Here is a 5527-nt window from a genome sequence, read left to right as displayed (position 1 = left end):
AAACTGCCTGTCAGTAAAGGGCGTGGATTACACTGCTAGAAACCTGAATCCAACGGAAATAACCCTGCTAATGAAGTGCGCATGCGTAGTCCTACCACGCTCTTTTGAATCACGGTTAATCTAGAATTTCAAGAAGTATACTTCACATTTCTCTTTCTAATATCCCATATTCCTTCAAAGATTGTCCATTCTCCAAAGAGAAGCTCACAACTACTGGGAATTTGAAATTACATGATGTGTAATTGTGAGTCACTGACTGATTCATCTTGTAAAGTAGCTAAACCTCTCATCTTATAACACGGACCTTTAATTCCTCCACTGGTAATTCAGAAGTGAGCCTGCAGCTGTGACAGATCACCATTATTATTAGTTGTTAAAAACATGTCAAGACTTGTTTGAGGTTTTCTTTTTCTCTTTTCTTCTTTTCTTTTTCTTAACAGAGCTTGGACTGAAATAAGAGATTGCCAGAGACTCTTAGTAGAAAAGCAATGCCTTTAAGCAGGAGTCGAAATTTGAAGTTGATGTTTTAATAATTATATCTTTATTTGGCTCAATTTCACTTGGGTTTTGGTCCAACAACCATCTCTTCAAAATATTCTGAGTAAATCAGTACCAAAAAAAATTAAAAATCCTAAAAATAATGAGCTCTATTTGTTATGAAAACGCTTCAAGAACAAACCCAAGTGAGCAAAGCAGGAGGAAAGCCTTTCTATCATGTAGTCAGACACTTCTGAGCTTTCTAGCAAAAAAAAAAAAAAAAGAAAGAAAAAATGCATATTGTTTTTTATTTGACTTCTTTTTTTAAAGACCCCAGAAGAAGAACTTCAGCTCTATATGTTAGCCATTCTTTTTTTTTTTTTTTAATTAATTATTATTTATGCCCACAGCACCTGGTCTTCCTAGGTGGTCTCCCATCCAAGTACTAACCAGGCCCGACCCTGCTTAGTTTCCGAGATCAGACATCGGGGCTTGTTCAGGGTGGCATGGCCATAGACCATGGACTGCAGCTCCACCAGGGTGTGAACCCAGACATGCTAACCGCTACACTATGGAACCACATTTTCATTGCTTATTCTTATTCTTATACCCTCATGAGGGCCAAGTTCTATTAATACTGGGTAATTCCGGCTTCGTATCTAAATAAGAAATGGAAAGAACCTCCTTGTTGCAACCCACACCTCTGTTTACAGGAGTCTTTGGGAAGCACCATCGGGAAGCACCAGCCTCAAAAGCCTCCTAATCTTCTACTTAATCCTTCCCGATGAGCAGCAGCAGCAGCAGCATCAAAGAGCTTGTTTGAAATGCAGAATCTCAGACTCCACCCCAAACCTACTGAATTAGAACCTGAATTTTAATAAAATCCCCAAGTGATTTCTAAGCACGAGAAAGTGGAAGCAGCACTGCTCTCTGAGGGGCCACTGCACAGCCTCACCCAGGGACCCCCCACCTATGAGCCACCAGAATGGATAAGCGATATCTTAAATTCAATCTAGATTAGGAGAAAATAACCCACCTTGCTCCTATATATATTTGCTTTTTTTTTTAAGTCCAAAAACAACAAGGCAAAGATTGAATATTTTCATTATTGAACACTAAGAATTGAAAAGCTACCACATTTTTCTGTTCATGATGGGATTCCACTTCTCAATGCAGTCTGAATGTTTCATTCCTTAACACAATGACCCCTACCAGATCCCTCCACCAAGCCCATGCCAACATCTGTGAACCCTGGTAAAAATGCCCCAGGTTTAGACTAGTCTTCATGGATGTTGATAAACTGGTAAAATAATAGTTCTCATTTATCAAATGCTGCTAACCAATGACAATAGATGTTTTACCAGGCACTGTTCTAAGTCTTTACTACATTCTTATTGAATTCTCAAAGCAACTGTGAAAAACAGGTTCTATTATTATCATCCCCATTTTAGAATGAGGAAACCGATGCATGGAAAGATTAGGTAACTTGTTTCAAGTTATGAAACCAGACAGTGGCAGAGCTGGAGTCTGAAGCCTGTTCCAGAACCCAGACACTTAGTCATGAGACTGTATTGCCACCAAACACCCGGGGTACGATATCTCTGCCCCTCACAACGGTCCTACAGGTAGATAGTGTACAGCTGAGAACACCAAGGTCTCATAGACAGCAAATGATAAAGCCTCTGTGTTCCCCACGCCTTCCAGCCATCTTCACTACTGCAAACCCCAGCTATTCCTAATATGCCACTGGCCGTGGCATCTCAAGTTGGTATAATCAGAGCTCAGGAGGTCAATTCCCTTTGTCAGTGTAACAAAGTTTAGAACCTGAAGCCTTATTTCACACCTCCTCCCCTACAGCCATATCCAACATGTATGTTTTGTGTGTATCCAGCATGTTATATTTTAGAAGGCTGGTTTTCAGCCCTGTCAGTTACTGTTCTTTGATATATAGGTCAGACACTGGTCCTGCACACAGATGACTACCTGAGTGCTGGCCCCGGAGGGCTCCCTCGTCGCCTCACTAGAAAGCCATGTTTTAGTCATTAGTATTCTGGTCAGACAGGAAACCTCCCTTGCAGAGCTGTGGTGGAGAGGGGGGTGAAGCTTTGTGCACTATAAATAGTGATTTTATTAAAATGTAAAAAAAAAAAAAAAGGTGGAGAAACAGAAAAGAAGTGGGGGTAGGGGTTGCCATGGCAATTCAGCCATCCTCAGTTTTCAAAGGCTGGGGAAGACTAAGGAATAGTAAATAAAGCAAAGGAAATAGAGGAAGTCTGGATGACGTGTGATCACAAAGGGAATGAGACAGCTCGGGGAGATGAATCTCAAGCCGAGTGATGAGCTGGGAAGCAGAGGGCGGGTCTCATGAAGGGGATGCCTTTCCTCAAAGAGCAAGGAGCCTGGCAGAGGTAAGTCTTTGTCATCAGCTTTACCGCATGGCTCAGCCACCGAGGCCACCGAACAATGTAGCCCTCAACATATGATTTAGTGATCAACGACTATCTCTCCCAAGAAAGCAGGAATTCTCCTGGCACCCTCCATGATCTCTGTGTATATTTCTAGATATTGGTCTGCATCCTTGCCCTCACTCCAGGACTGTTGATTGACTCCAGGTAGATCAAGCCAGATCAGGACCATCCAGAACTCTACCCACTCCTAACACATTAGATAAACTCACACATAACAAATCCAAAATATATTATTTATCCAGCATTTCACAGGTCACTGAAGACTTACTCATTCTCTCATTTGATGCATGGGCACAGCTTCGGGGATCTGAGATTACTCAACCCTACAGTAGCCCGTGAAACTTGGTGTGCAACTCGGACTGAAAGAAAGTAAACTCTCCTGCATGCAAGAATTTTTCATCTCTTCTGGAGAATGGAATTCATGCTGCTGGTTTACATAATTTTCAGACTGTCTTCATCACACAGCTTGGACAATGCTCTATTCCTATTAATTAATACTTCAGCTTTTGGGGATTCATGTGTGTGTGAGAGAGAGAGAGAGAAAGAGAGAGAGAGAGAGAGAGAGAGAGAGAGAGAGAGAAATCCATGTAGATACATGCAAGCAGCTCTACATCATTTCTGCTAACAGAAGGAAGCGATGCTGGAAATAAACCAAAAAATTGTCCAAAGTCATTTTTAAGACTTTGTAATGCATGAAATACATAGTAAGTGGAGGCTACTAGGAGATATTTGAGATAGTTTTTAAATGAGACTGTATTCCCACCCACCCCCTCCCCATTCCCTCTGAAACAGGCAGCAAGGGGGAGCTCGTAAGGAGGAAAGCAGTCTGGGATTAAAAACTGGCCCCAGATAATGCACAAATGTCCTCACAGAGCAGCCAACCATGATGCACACATCTGGGCAGTGGTATTCACTCTGGCTGCCTCGCCACCGGTCAGACCTCGTGCACATGGGCCGGGACTCAAGAATAGTGACATCGTGACTGAAGATAAGACCATGAATTCGAACCATGCGCCAAGTCCTTTGGTCTGATACTCTCAGCATCCTTCTTACTTCTTGAGGGAGGGAGCAGGAAGGGCGGATAGTCATTTAGGAGGACGACGTTGCTATAAAGTCAAAGTGAGAGAAATCTGCAGCTCTGGACTGTGCCTGCAGAGTCGGCTGGGGAGTCTATGAGGGGCACCAACATTCACTGCTGCTAGTTGTGAAGCCACAAATTGGTTGGTTTCCTGTACCTAACTAACTCAACCATGCAAGCGTGCTGTGCTTTTACACTTTACCATTTCTACCAGTCATAAAATGCTGCCTTTTCCCCAATTTTGTTGTCTTTTCTCCCTATCCATAAACACACATATACACCCACAGAGCCTCACGCACGCACTTCTGTCATTTCCCAAACCTCCCCTTTCTCTTCTCTGTCGGAAGCCAGCCGACGAAGTAATTGAGGGTACCTGAAAGGGGGAGCATGGACTGAGGAAAAGAAAGAAGACAGACAGAATTGCAGGAGGGATCACAGATTCAAGCTGTGTCTGTGTCCCCGAGTTTATTTAGAACACACTATTTATAACATTACAATAAGAAAGACAGTAGTCAAGAACCAAGGTTAGCCAGATTACTGTATCTAGTAGAACAATGAGATTCTCACAACTCAGAACTCTCTACTAAACTGTTGCAAGGAATGTGCAGTAATTGCTATGTGAACATTTACCTCCCGGTTTTTCCCAGCGCTTTACAATCTGAACTTCTTACATTGTTGCCAAGTACACAAATATCCTTGTTCCTTGTTATACGATTTCACATGTCCATAAGTGACTCCCCACACTTCTCTTTTCTCTTTTGTGTAGTCACACACAATCTTTCACTTCTACATCAGCTGCCTTTATCTATCCTGGGCAAGTATCTGAGCACCTGTCCAGCTAAGTCCCAGGGCTCCAAATGCCAAACTACTCCTTCCAAGAGCACACTAACAGACAGCCAAGAAAAGCTATAGTAATGACAAGCAATATTTACTGAGCACCTACTTACCAAGTGGAAAGTCCTGGGATAATAACTTTCATGCATTCAGATTCCTGAATACCTCATTCAGTTCTTACTATGCAACAACCTTGGGAACTGTTACTACGCCTATTAAACAGATGAGAACTTGAGACAAAGAGAGGTCAGTAACTCAGAGAAAGCCATAGCATTGGTAAATGACAGGATTGGAGAAACACGAACTGCTTCCCCTTTGTCTATCCAACATTTTAAATATATTCTATATTGTCTAAGTTGTTTTCCTTGAGAATAAATGTTTCATTCACAGAAATAGAGCAAACAATCCTAAAATGTGTGTGGATCCAAAAAAGTCTCAATTAGCCAAAACAATCTTGAGAAAAAAGAACAAAGCTGGAGGCATCATATTCTCTGATTTCCAACTCTATTACAAAGCGATAGTAATCAAAACAGTATGGTATTGGCATAAAAACAGACACATTTGTCTTGGGAACTGAAAACTCCAAAATAAACCCACCCATTTATAGTCAATTGATGTATGACAACGGAGCCAAGAATATACAACGGGGAAAGGACAGTCTCTACAATAA

At 41.9% G+C, this 5527-nt stretch overlaps 1 pseudogene; it reads right to left on the bottom strand.

The window, feature by feature from the left end:
• Positions 1-878: 878 nt before the first annotated feature.
• Positions 879-995, bottom strand: LOC120585278 (uncharacterized; annotated as a pseudogene).
• Positions 996-5527: the final 4532 nt, after the last annotated feature.

The sequence above is a fragment of the Pteropus medius genome, unplaced genomic scaffold, assembly GCF_902729225.1.
Source record: "Pteropus medius unplaced genomic scaffold, Ma_sr-lr_union100, whole genome shotgun sequence".
Taxonomy (NCBI): domain Eukaryota; kingdom Metazoa; phylum Chordata; class Mammalia; order Chiroptera; family Pteropodidae; genus Pteropus; species Pteropus medius.
Note: the sequence above shows the minus strand (reverse complement) of the source record. Positions and strands in the feature narration are given on the sequence as shown.